This window comes from Carcharhinus amblyrhynchos, unplaced genomic scaffold, assembly GCF_965287045.1.
Source record: "Carcharhinus amblyrhynchos unplaced genomic scaffold, sCarAmb.v2.hapA chromosome_126, whole genome shotgun sequence".
NCBI lineage: Eukaryota > Metazoa > Chordata > Chondrichthyes > Carcharhiniformes > Carcharhinidae > Carcharhinus > Carcharhinus amblyrhynchos.
Window position 1 is genome coordinate 389,481 of NW_027649866.1, and position 14,980 is coordinate 404,460.

A 14,980-nucleotide genomic window follows, 5' to 3' on the forward strand; every position below is an offset into this window, starting at 1 on the left:
GACGCAGACTCACTGAGACCCAGAGACGCAGTGACGCAGAGACACTGAGACATAGAGACGCAGAGACACAGAGACCCTGAGACGCAGACACACTGAGACCCAGAGAGGCAGATACTCAGAGACCCTGAGACGCAGAGACGCAGAGACCCTGAGACGCAGAGTATCTGAGATGCGGAGACTCTGAGACGCAGAGACCCTGAGACGCAGAGACACTGAGTCCAGGGGCGCAACGACGCAGAGACACTGAGACGCAGAGACACTGAGTCCAGGAGACACAAAAACACTGAGATACAGAGATGCAGAAATGCAGAGACACTGAGATGCAGAGACGCTGAGACGGAGAGACTCTGAGATGCAGAGATGCAGAGACACTGAGACACAGAGACACTGAGACGTAGAGACCATGAGATGCAGAAACACTGAGACCCAGAGACGCAGAGGCTCTGAGACGCAGAGACACACAGAGACTCTGAGACGCAGAGACCCTGAGACCCAGAGACACAGAGATGCAGGGAGGCAGAGACCATGATACCCAGAGACTCTGAGACGCAGAGACACTGAGATCCAGAGATGCAGAGACGCAGAGACACTTAGACGCAGAGACACAAGACGCAGAGACACTGAGACGCAGAAACGCAAGACGCAGAGACACTGAGACGCAGAGACTCTGAGACTCTGCAACCCAGAGACGCAGAGACACAGAGACACTGAGACCCTAAGACACAGAGACGCAGAGACACAGAGGCGCAGATACGCAGAGACGCAGAGACACTGAGAACCAGAGACGCCGTGACACTGAGACCCAGAGATGCAGTGACGCAGAGACACTGAGACGCAGAGACTCTGAGACACCGCAACCCAGAGACGCAGAGATGTAGAGACACTGAGACCCTGAGACGCAGAGACACAGAGTCGCAGATACGCAGAGACACAGTGACACTGAGACCCAGAGACGCAGAGACACTGAGACGCAGAGACTCAGAGACGCAGAGACACTGAGACGCAGAGACCCTGAGACGAAGAGACACTGAGACACAGAGACACTGAGACCCAGAGATGCAGAGACTGTGAGACGCAGAAAATCTGAGACACAGAGACGTTGAGACACTGAGACCCAGAGACTCTGAGACACAGAGACGCAGAGACGCAGAGAGGCAGAGACCATGAGACGAAGAGCCTCTGAGACGCGTAGACGCTGAGATCCAGAGACGCAGAGACCCAGAGACGCAGAGACGCAGAGACACTGAGACGCAGAGACACTGAGAGGCAGAGACACTGAGACGCAGAGACCCTGAGACGCTGAGACGCAGAGACTCTGAGATGCAGAGATATTGAGACGCAGAGATACTGAGACCCAGAGACTCTGAGACGCAGAGACACTGAGACGCAGACACTCAGAGACGCAGAGACACTGAGACGCAGAGACTCAGAGACGCAGAGACACTGAGACGCAGAGACCCTGAGACTCAGAGACACTGAGACGCAGAGACACTGAGACCCAGGGACGCAGAGACACAGATACTCAGAGACCCTGAGACACTGAGACTCAGACAATCTGAGACCATCGACACAGAGACGCAGAGACTCTGAGACGCTGAGACGCAGAGACACTGAGACGCAGAGACAATGAGACGCAGAGATGCAGTGACACTGAGATGCAGAGACAAAGGTACGCTGAGACTCAGAGACGCTGAGACACTGAGACATTGAGACGCAAAGATGCAGAGACGCAGTGACACTGAGACGCAGAGACGCTGAGACGCAGAGACGCAGAGACTCTGAGACGCAGAGACTCTGAGACGCAGAGACTCTGAGACGCAGAGACGCTGAGACGCAGAGACTCTGAGACGCAGAGACGCTGAGACGCAGAGACGCTGAGACGCAGAGACTCTGAGACGCAGAGATTCTGAGACTTAGAGACACTGAGACACTGAGACACAGAGATGCAGAGGACACTGAGACGCAGAGACACTGAGACGCAGAGACACTGAGACGCAGAGACACTGGGACGCAGAGACAACGAGACGCAGAGATGCAGAGACGCAGTGACACTGAGACGCAGAGACTATGAGACGCAAAGACGCAGAGACACTGAGGCGCTGAGACGGAGAGACGCAGAGACACTGAGACGCAGAGACGCAGAGACACTGAGACGCAGCGATGTTGAGGCGCACAGACGCTGAGACGAAGAGACGCAGAGACTCTGAGACGGAGATGCGCAGAAATGCTGAGACGCTGAGACGCAAAGACGCAGAGACACTGAGACGCAGAGACACTGAGACGCAGAGAGGCTGAGACGCAGAGACACTGAGACGCAGAGAAAAGAGACGCAGAGATTCTGAGACGCAGATACGCTGAGACACTGAGACATAGAGACGCAAAGACGCAAAAACACTGCGACGCAGAGACACAGAGGAGCAGATACGCAGAGACGCTGAGACGCAGAGACGCAGAGACGCCGAGACATTGAGACGCAGAGACGCAGAGACACTGAGACGCAGAGACACTGAGAAGCAGAGACACTGAGACGCAGAGACGCAGAGACGCAGATACACTGAGACGCAGAGACTCAGAGACGCAGAGACACAGAGACGCAGAGACTCTGAGACGCTGAGACGCAGAGATTCTGAGACGCAAAGACTCTGAGATGCAGAGACTCTGAGACGCAGAGACTGTGATACGCAGAGACTCTGAGACGCAGAGACTGTGATACGCAGAGACTCTGAGACACAGAGACGCAGCGACGCAGAGATGCAGCGACACTGAGACGCAGAGACACTGAGATGCAGAGACACGGGGACGCAGAGACGCAGAGACGCTGAGACTCAGACGCTGAAACGCAGAGACGCTAGGACGCAGAGACCGTGATACGCAGAGACTCTGAGACACAGAGACCGTGATATGCAGAGACTCTGAGACACAGAGGCTGTGATACGCAGAGGCTCTGAGACGCAGAGACTCTGAGACACAGAGACTGTGATACGCAGAGGCTCTGAGACGCAGAGACTCTGAGACACAGAGACTGTGATACGCAGAGACTCTGAGACGCAGAGACTCTGAGACACAGAGACTGTGATACGCAGAGACTCTGAGACACAGAGACTGTGATACGCAGAGACTCTGAGACACAGAGACTCTGAAATGCAGAGACTCTGAGACACAGAGACTCTGAGACGCAGAGACTCTGAGACACAGAGACTGTGATACGCAGAGACTCTGGGACACAAAGACTCTGAGACGCAGAGACTCTGAGACACTGATACGCTGAGACGCAGAGACGCAGAGACTCTGAGACACTGAGACGCTGAGATGCAGAGAAACTGAGACGCAAAGACGCTGAGACGCAGAGATGCAGAGACAATGAGACGCAGAGACTCTGAGACGCAGAGTCCTGAGACGCTGTGACGCAGAGACTGTGAGACGCAGAGCCACTGAGGCACAGAGACTCAGAGACGCAGAGTCCCTGAGACGCAGAGATTCTGAGACGCAAAGACTCTGAGACGCAGAGACTCTGAGACGCAGAGATGCTGACACGCAGAGACTCAGGTTGGACTAAAACCTAGTGTTGTCAGACTTTTTACTGTGTTTACGCCAGTCCAACGCCGGCATACCCACATTGAGACTCGGAGACACAGGGAGGCTGAGATGCAGAGACTCTGAGACTCTGAGACTCTGAGACGCAGAGACGCTGAGACTTAGAGACTCTGAGACGCTGAAACGCAGAGACGCTAAGACGCAGAGACCGTGATTCGCAGAGACTCTGAGACACAGAGACTCTGAGACACAGAGACTCTGAGATACAGAGACTGTGAGACACAGAGACTCTGAGACACAGAGACTGTGATACGCAGAGGCTCTGAGACACAGAGACTCTGAGACACAGAGACTGTGAGACACAGAGACTGTGAGACACAGAGACTGTGAGACACAGAGACTGTGATACGCAGAGGCTCTGAGACACAGAGACTCTGAGACGCAGAGACCGTGATACGCAGAGACTCTGAGACACAGAGACTCTGAGACACAGAGACTCTGAGACACAGAGACTGTGATACGCAGAGACTCTGAGACACAGAGACTGTGATACGCAGAGACTCTGAGACACAGAGACTGTGATACGCAGAGACTCTGAGACACAGAGACTCTGAGACACAGAGACTCTGAGACACAGAGACTGTGATACGCAGAGACTCTGAGACGGAGAGACTCTGAGACCCCAAGACTCGGAGACACAGAGACTGTGATACGCAGAGACGCCGAGACTCTGAGACGCAGAGACTCTGAGACGCAAGGAGACTGAAACACAGAGAGTCTGAGACGCAGAGACGCTGAGATGCAGAGATGCTGAAACGCAGAGACACTGAGAACACGAGACTCTGAGACGCTGAGATGCAGAGACACAGAGATGCAGAGACTCTGAGACGCAGAGACGCTGAGACGAAGAGACGCAGAGACACTGAGACGCAGAGACGCAGAGACACTGAGACGCAGAGACTCTGAGACGGAGATGCACAGAAACGCTGAGACGCGGAGACTCTGAGACACAGAGACGCAGAGACGCAGAGACGCAGAGACACTGAGATGCAGAGACACTGAGACGCAGAGACTCTGAGACGGAGAGACGCTGAGACGGAGATGCCCAGGAACGCTGAGACGCAGAGACGGAGAGGCACTGAGACGCGGAGACTCTGAGACACAAAGACGCAGAGACGCAGAGACGCAGAGACTCTGAGACGCAGGGAGACTGAAACACAGAGAGTCTGAGACGCAGAGACTCTGAGACGCAGTGACACAGAGACGCAGGGAGACTGAAACACAGAGAGTCTGAGACGCAGAGACGCTGAGATGCAGAGATGCTGAAACGCAGAGACACTGAGAACACGAGACTCTGAGACGCTGAGACGAAGAGACGCAGAGACACTGAGACGCAGAGACTCTGAGACGGAGATGCACAGAAACGCTGAGACGCTGAGACGCAGAGACTCAGAGACTCTGAGACGCTGAAACGCAGAGACGCTAAGACGCAGAGACCGTGATTCGCAGAGACTCTGAGACGCAGAGACACAGAGACGCAGAGACGCTGATAGGCAGAGACGCAGAGATGCAGAGATGCAGAGACGCTGAGACGGAGATGCCCAGGAATGCTGAGACGCTGAGACGCAGAGACGGAGAGGCACTGAGACGCAGAGACTCTGAGACACAAAGACACTGAGATGGAGATGAGCAGAAACGCTGAACGCTGAGACGCAGAGACGCAGAGACGCTGAGACACTGAGGCGCAGAGACTCTGAGACGCAGAGACACTGAGACGCAGAGACACTGAGACGCAGAGTCACTGAGACGCAGAGAATCTGAGACGCAGAGACTATGAGACGCAGAGACTCTGAGACGCAGAGACTCTGAGAGGCAGAGACACTGAGACGCAGAGACACTGAGACGCAGAGAATCTGAGACGCAGAGACGCTGAGACGCAGAGACGCTGAGACGCAGAGACGCTGAGACGCAGAGACGCAGAGACACTGAGACGCAGAGACACAGAGACACTGAGACACTGAGACGCAGACACTGAGACGCAGAGACGCAGAGACACTGAGACGCAGAGACTATGAGACGCAGAGACTATGAGACGCAGAGACTCTGAGACGCAGAGACACTGAGACACTGAGACGCAGAGACTATGAGACGCAGAGACTCTGAGACGCAGAGACACTGAGACGCAGAGACTATGAGACGCAGAGACTCTGAGACGCAGAGACACTGAGACGCAGAGACACTGAGACACTGAGACGCAGAGACACTGAGACACAGAGACTATGAGACGCAGAGACTCTGAGACGCAGAGACGCAGAGACTCTGAGACACTGAGACGCAGAGACGCAGAGACTCTGAGACACTGAGACGCAGAGACACTGAGACACAGAGACTATGAGACGCAGAGACGCAGAGACACAGAGACGCAGAGACACTGAGACGCAGAGACTCTGAGACGCAGAGACACAGAGACGCAGAGACGCAGAGACGCAGAGACGCAGAGACACTGAGACGCAGAGACTATGAGACGCAGAGACACTGAGACGCAGAGACACTGAGACGCAGAGACTATGAGACTCTGAGACGCAGAGACTCTGAGACGCAGAGACACTGAGACGCAGAGACTATGAGACGCAGAGACACTGAGACGCAGAGACACTGAGACGCAGAGACTATGAGACGCAGAGACACTGAGACGCAGAGACACTGAGACGCAGAGACGCTGAGACGCAGAGACGCTGGGACGCAGAGACGCAGAGACACTGAGACGCAGAAACTATGAGACGCAGAGACACTGAGACGCAGAGACACTGAGACGCAGAGACACTGAGACGCAGAGACTCTGAGACGCAGAGACTCTGAGATGCAGAGACGCAGAGACACAGAGACGCAGAGACGCAGAGACACTGAGACGCAGAGACTATGAGACGCAGAGACTCTGAGACGCAGAGACACTGGGACGCAGAGACACTGAGACGCAGAGACGCAGAGACACTGAGACGCAGAGACTATGAGACGCAGAGACTCTGAGACGCAGAGACACTGGGACGCAGAGACACTGAGACGCAGAGACTCTGAGACGCAGAGACGCAGAGACACAGAGACTCTGAGACGCAGAGACGCTGGGACGCAGAGACGCTGAGACGCAGAGACACTGAGACGCAGAGACACTGAGACGCAGAGACTCTGAGACGCAGAGACGCAGAGACACAGAGACGCAGGGACACTGAGACGCAGAGACTATGAGACGCAGAGACACTGAGACGCAGAGACACTGAGACGCAGAGACTCTGAGACGCAGAGACTATGAGACGCAGAGACTCTGAGACGCAGAGACGCTGGGACGCAGAGACGCTGAGACGCAGAGACGCTGAGACGCAGAGACACTGAGACGCAGAGACACTGAGATGCAGAGACGCAAAGACGCAGAGACACTGAGGCGTTGAGACGCAGAGACACTGAGACGCAGAGACTCTGAGACGCAGAGACTCTGAGACGCAGAGACGCAGAGACGCAGAGACACAGAGACGCAGAGACACTGAGACGCAGAGACGCAGACACACAGAGACGCAGAGACACTGAGACGCAGAGACACTGAGACGCAGAGACGCAGAGACGCAGAGACGCAGAGACACTGAGACGCAGAGACTATGAGACGCAGAGACTCTGAGACGCAGAGACGCAGAGACACTGAGACGCAGAGACTCTGAGACGCAGAGACGCAGAGACACTGAGACGCAGAGACACTGAGACGCAGAGACACTGAGACGCAGAGACGCAGAGACGCAGAGACTCTGAGACGCAGAGACACTGAGACACTGAGACGCAGAGACGCAGAGACACAGACGCTGAGACACTGAGACACTGAGACACTGAGACGCAGAGACACTGAGACGCAGAGACGCAGAGACACTGAGACGCTGAGACGCAGAGACGCAGAGACACTGAAACGCAGAGACTATGAGACGCAGAGACTCTGAGACGCAGAGAATCTGAGACGCAGAGACGCTGAGACGCAGAGACGCTGAGACGCAGAGACGCAGAGATACTGAGACACTGAGACGCAGACACTGAGACGCAGAGACTCTGAGACGCAGAGACGCAGAGACACTGAGACGCAGAGACGCAGAGACTCTGAGACGCAGAGACGCAGAGACACAGAGACGCAGAGACACTGAGACGCAGAGACTATGAGACGCAGAGACTCTGAGACGCAGAGACTATGAGACGCAGAGACACTGAGACGCAGAGACACTGAGACGCAGAGACACTGAGACACAGAGACGCAGAGACACTGAGACGCAGAGACTCTGAGACGCAGAGACGCAGAGACACTGAGACGCAGAGACTATGAGACGCAGAGACACTGAGACGCAGAGACACTGAGACACAGAGACTATGAGACGCAGAGACGCAGAGACTCTGAGACGCAGAGACTATGAGACGCAGAGACGCAGAGACACAGAGACACAGAGACGCAGAGACTATGAGACGCAGAGACGCAGAGACTCTGAGACGCAGAGACTATGAGACGCAGAGGCACTGAGACGCAGAGACACTGAGACACAGAGACGCAGAGACACTGAGACGCAGAGACACAGAGACGCAGAGACGCAGAGACACAGAGACGCAGAGACACTGAGACGCAGAGACTCTGAGACGCAGAGACTCTGAGACGCAGAGACGCAGAGACACAGAGACGCAGAGACACTGAGACGCAGAGACTCTGAGACGCAGAGACACTGAGACGCAGAGACACAGAGACGCAGAGACACTGAGACGCAGAGACACTGAGACGCAGAGACACTGAGACGCAGAGACACTGAGACCCAGAGACACTGAGACGCAGAGACACTGAGATGCAGAGACACTGAGACGCAGAGACACTGAGACCCAGAGACACTGAGATGCAGAGACACTGAGATGCAGAGACGCAGAGACACTGAGACGCAGAGACGCAGAGACACAGACGCAGAGACACTGAGACGCAGAGACAGTGAGAAGCAGAGACACTGAGACGCTGAGACGCAGAGACGCAGAGACACTGAGACGCAGAGACACTGAGACGCTGAGACGCAGAGACACTGAGACGCAGAGACACTGAGACGCTGAGACGCAGAGACACTGAGACGCAGAGACACTGAGACGCAGAGACACTGAGATGCAGAGACACTGAGACGCTGAGACGCTGAGACGCCGAGACATTGAGACGCAGAGACACTGAGACGCAGAGACACTGAGACGCTGAGACGCTGAGACGCCGAGACATTGAGACGCAGAGACACAGAGACGCAGAGACAACGAGACGCAGAGACACAGAAACACTGAGACGCAGAGACTCTGAGACGCAGAGACTCTGAGACGCAGAGACGCAGACGCAGAGTCTGAGACGCAGAGACGCAGAGACTCTGAGAAGCAGAGACTCTGAGACGCAGAGACTCTGAGACGCAGAGACTCTGAGACGCAGAGACGCAGAGACTCTGAGAAGCAGAGACTCTGAGACGCAGAGACTCTGAGACGCAGAGACTCTGAGACTCTGAGACGCAGAGACGCAGAGACGCAGAGACTCTGAGAAGCAGAGACTCCGAGACGCAGAGACTCTGAGACGCAGAGACGCAGAGACTCTGAGACGCAGAGACGCAGAGACTCTGAGACGCACAGACGCACAGACGCAGAGACGCAGAGACTCTGAGACGCAGAGACGCAGAAACTCTGAGACGCAGAGACGCAGAGACGCAGAGACTCTGAGACGCAGAGACGCAGAGACTCTGAGACGCAGAGACGCAGAGACGCAGAGACAATGAGACGCTGAGACACAGAGACTCTGAGACTCTGAGACGCAGAGACTCTGAGTCGCAGAGACGCAGAGACTCTGAGACGCAGAGACGCAGAGATGCAGAGACGCAGAGACTCTGAGACGCAGAGACTCTGAGACGCAGAGACGCAGAGACACTGAGACGCAGGGACACTGAGACGCAGAGACGCAGAGACACTGAGACGCAGAGACGCAGAGACTCTGAGACGCAGAGACGCAGAGACACTGAGATGCAGAGACGCAGAGACACTGAGACGCAGAGACACAGAGACGCAGAGACGCAGAGACGCAGAGACACTGAGACGCAGAGACGCAGAGACGCAGAGACTCTGAGACGCAGAGACGCAGAGACGCAGAGACGCAGAGACGCAGAGACACTGAGACGCAGAGACACTGAGACGCAGAGATGCAGAGACGCAGAGACTCTGAGACGCAGAGACGCAGAGACACTGAGACGCAGTGACGCAGAGACGCAGAGACACTGAGACGCAGAGACGCAGAGACTCTGAGACGCAGAGACGCAGAGACACTGAGACGCAGAGACGCAGAGACACTGAGACGCAGAGACACAGAGACGCAGAGACGCAGAGACGCAGAGACACTGAGACGCAGAGACGCAGAGACGCAGAGACTCTGAGACGCAGAGACGCAGAGACACTGAGACGCAGTGACGCAGAGACGCAGAGACGCAGAGACGCAGAGACGCAGAGATGCAGAGACGCAGAGACGCAGAGACTCTGGGATGCAGAGACTCTGAGACGCAGAGACGTTGAGATGCAGAGACACTGAGACGCAGAGACTCTGAGACGCAGAGACTCTGAGACTCCGAGACGCAGAGACTCTGAGACGCAGAGACTCTGAGACGCAGAGACTCTGAGACGCAGAGATGCAGAGACACAGAGACGCAGAGACTCTGAGACGCAGAGACGCAGAGACTCTGAGACGCAGAGACGCAGAGTCACAGAGACGCAGAGACTCTGAAACGCAGAGACTCTGAGACGCAGAGACGCAGAAACTCTGAGACGCAAAGAAGCAGAGAAGCAGAGACACTGAGACGCCTAGACTCAGAGACTCTGAGACGCAGATACACAGAGACGCAGAGACTCTGAGACGCAGAGACTCTGAGACGCAGAGACGCAGAGACTCTGAGACACAGAGACTCTGAGACGCAGAGACGCAGAGACTCTGAGACGCATAGACACTGAGACGCAGAGACTCTGAGACGCAGAGACAATGAGACGCAGAGACGCAGAGATGCAGAGACGTTGAGACTCTGGGACGCAGAGACTCTGAGACGCAGAGACGCAGAGATGCAGAGACGTTGAGACTCTGGGACGCAGAGACTCTGAGACGCAGAGACTCAGACGCAGAGACTCTGAGACGCAGAGACGCAGAGATGCAGAGACGTTGAGACTCTGGGACGCAGAGACTCTGAGACGCAAAGACGCAGACGCAGAGTCTGAGACGCAGAAACGCAGAGACTCTGAGACGCATAGACACTGAGACGCAGAGACGCAGAGACGCAGAGACTCTGAGACGCAGAGACTCAGAGACGCAGAGCCTCTGAGACGCAGATACGCAGAGACTCAAAGACGCAGAGATGCAGAGACGCAGAGACTCTGAGACGCAGAGACGCAGAGACTCTGAGACGCAGAGACGTTGAGATGCAGAGACACTGAGACGCAGAGACGCAGAGACTCTGAGACGCAGAGACACGGAGACGCAGAGACTCTGAGACGCAGAGACGCAGAGACACAGAGACTCTGAGACGCAGAGACTCTGAGACTCTGAGACGCTGAGACGCAGAGACTCTGAGACGCAGAGACGCTGAGACTCTGAGACGCAGAGACGCAGACACTCTGAGACGCAGAGACGCAGAGACGCAGAGACTCTGAGACGCAGAGACGCAGGGACGCAGAGACGCAGAGACTCTGAGACGCAGAGACACTGAGACGCTGAAACGCAGAGACTCTGAGACGCAGAGACGCAGAGACTCTGAGACGCTGAAACGCAGAGACTCAGAGACGCAGAGACGCATAGACACTGAGACGCAGCGACGCAGAGACGCATAGACTCTGAGACGCAGAGACTCTGAGACACAGAGACGCAGAGACGCATAGACTCTGAGACGCAGAGACTCTGAGACGCAGAGACGCAGAGACGCATAGACTCTGAGACGCAGAGACACTGAGACGCAGAGACGCTGGGACGCAGAGACTCTGAGACGCAGAGACACTGAGACGCAGAGACTCTGAGACGCAGAGACACGGAGACTCTGAGACTCTGAGATGCAGAGACGCAGAGTCGCAGAGACTCTGAGACGCAGAGACACTGAGACGCAGAGACTCTGAGACGCAGAGACACGGAGACTCTGAGACTCTGAGATGCAGAGACACAGAGTCGCAGAGACGCAGAGACGCAGAGACACTGAGACGCAGAGACTCTGAGACACAGAGACACGGAGACTCTGAGACTCTGAGATGCAGAGACACTGAGACGCAGAGACACGGAGACTCTGAGACTCTGAGATGCAGAGACGCAGAGTCGCAGAGACTCTGAGACGCAGAGACGCTGAGACTCTGAGACGCAGAGACTCTGAGACGCAGAGACGCAGAGACTCTGAGACGCAGTGACGCAGAGACTCTGAGACGCAGAGACGCAGAGACGCAGAGACGCTGGGATGCAGAGACTCTGAGACGCAGAGACTCTGAAACGCAGAGACGCAGACGCAGAGTCTGAGACGCAGAGACGCAGAGACTCTGAGACGCAGAGACGCTGAGACTCTGAGACGCAGAGACACAGAGACGCAGAGACTCTGAGAAGCAGAGACACTGAGACGCATACACGCAGAGACTCTGAGACGCAGAGACTCTGAGGCGCAGAGACTCTGAGACGCAGAGACGCAGACGCAGAGTCTGAGACGCAGAGACGCAGAGACTCTGAGACGCAGAGACGCAGAGACGCTGAGTCTCTGAGACGCAGAGACGCAGAGACTCTGAGTCGCAGAGACGCAGAGACGCAGAGACTCTGAGACTCTGAGACGCAGAGACGCAGAGACTCTGAGATGCAGAGACACTGAGACGCAGAGACGCAGAGTCGCAGAGACTCTGAGACGCAGATACGCAGAGGACTCTGGGACCTAGACAGACACAGGAAAGAGAATGACTCATGGACTCAGTGAGAGAGAGACAGGGACCAAGAGAGAGACAGAGGGACCGAGAGACTCACAGGGACCGAGAGAGAGAGACACAGGGACCGTGAGAGAGACAGGGACCGAATGAGAGACAGGGACCGAGTGAGAGACACAGGGACCGAGAGAGAGAGACAGGGACCGAGAGAGACACAGGGACCGAGAGAGAGACACAGGGACCGAGAGAGACCCAGGGACCGAGTGAGACACAGGGACCGAGAGAGAGACACAGGGACCGAGAGAGAGACACAGAGACCGAGTGAGGCCCAGGGACCGAGAGAGAGACAGGGACCGAGTGAGAGACAGGGACCGAGAGAGACACAGGGACCGAGAGAGACACAGGGACAGAGAGAGAGACACAGGGACCAAGAGAGAGACACAGGGACCGAGAGAGACACAGGGGCCGAGAGAGAGACAGGGACCGAGAGAGAGACACAGGGACCGAGAGAGAGACAAAGGGACCGAGAGGGAGACACAGGGACCGAGAGAGACACAGGGACCGAGAGAGAGCTAGGGACCGAGAGAGAGACACAGGCACCGAGAGAGAGACAGGGACCGAGAGAGATACAGGGACCGAGAGAGAGATAGGGACCGAGAGAGAGATAGGGACCGAGAGAGAGACTCAGGGACCGAGAGAGAGACACAGGGACCGAGAGAGAGACAGGGACCAAATGAGAGAGAGGGACCGAGAGAATCACAGGGACCGAGAGAGAGACACAGGGACCGAGAAGGACACAGGGATCGAGAGAGAGACACAGGGAACGAGAGAGAGAAAGGGACCGAGTGAGAGACAGGGACCGAGAGAGAGACACAGGGACCGAGTGAGAGACAGGGACCAAGAGAGAGACATGGACCGAAGGAGAGACACAGGGACCGAGAGTGACACAGGGACAGAGAGAGAGACACAGGGACCGAGTGAGAGACAGGGACCGAGAGAGACACAGGGACCGAGAGAGAGACACTGGGACCGAGACAGAGACAGGGACCGAGAGAGACACAGGGACCGAGAGAGAGACACAGGGACCGAGAGAGAGACACAGGGACCGAGAGAGACACAGGGACCGAGAGAGAGACACAGGGACCGAGTGAGAGACACAGGGACCGAGTGACACACAGGGACCGAGAGAGAGACACAGGGACCGAGAGAGACACAGGGTCCGAGAGAGACACAGGGACCGAGTGAGACACAGGGACCGAGAGATAGACACAGGGAACGAGAGAGAGAAACAGGGACGGAGAGAGACACAGGGACTGAGAGAGAGACACAGGGACTGAGAGAGACACAGGGACTGAGTGAGAGACACAGGGACCGAGTGAGAGACACAGGGACCGAGAGAGACACAGGGATCAAGAGAGAGACAGTGACCAAGACAGAGACACAGGGACCGAGAGAGACACAGGGACCGACAGAGAGAGACAGGGACCGAGAGAGAGACAGGGACCGAATGAGAGACAGGGACCGAGTGAGAGACAGGGACCGAGAGAGAGACACAGGGACGGAGAGAGACACAGGGACTGACAGAGAGACAGGGAACGAGAGAGTCACAGGGACCGAATGAGACACAGGGACCGAGTGAGGCCCAGGGACCGAGAGAGAGACAGGGACCGAGTGAGAGACAGTGGGCGAGAGAGACACAGGGACCGAGAGAGATAGACAAAGGGACCGAGAGTGAGACACAGGGTCGGAGAGAGAGACACAGGGACCAAGAGAGAGACACAGGGACCGAGAGAGACACAGGGGCCGAGAGAGAGATAGGGACCGAGAGAGAGACACAGGGACCGAGAGAGAGAGACAGGGACCGAGAGAGACACAGGGACCGAGTGAGAGACAGAGGGACCGAGAGAGAGACACAGGGACCGAGAGAGAGTCACAGGGACCGAGAGAGACACAGGGACCGAGAGAGAGATAGGGACCAAGAGAGAGACACAGGGACCGAGTGAGACACAGGGACCGAGAGAGAGACACAGGGACCGAGAGAGAGACAGGCACCGAGTGAGACACAGGGACCGAGTGAGACACAGGGACCGAGAGAGACACAGGGACCAAGACAGACACACAGGGACCGAGAGAGACAGGGACCCAGAGTGATACACAGGGACTGAGAGAGACACAGGGACCGAGTGAGACAGGGACCGAGAGAGAGACACAGGGACCGAGAGAGACACAGGGACCGAGTGAGACAGGGACCGAGAGAGAGACACAGGGACCGAGAGAGACACAGGGACCGAGTGAGACAGGGACCGAGAGAGAGACACAGGGACCGAGAGAGACACAGGGACCGAGAGAGACACAGGGACCGAGTGAGACACAGGGACCGAGAGAGAGGCACAGGGACTGAGTGAGACACAGGGACCGAGAGAGAGACACAGGGACCGAAAGAGAGACAGGGACCGAGAGAGACACAGGGACCGAGTGAGACAAGGAACCGAGTGAGACACATGGA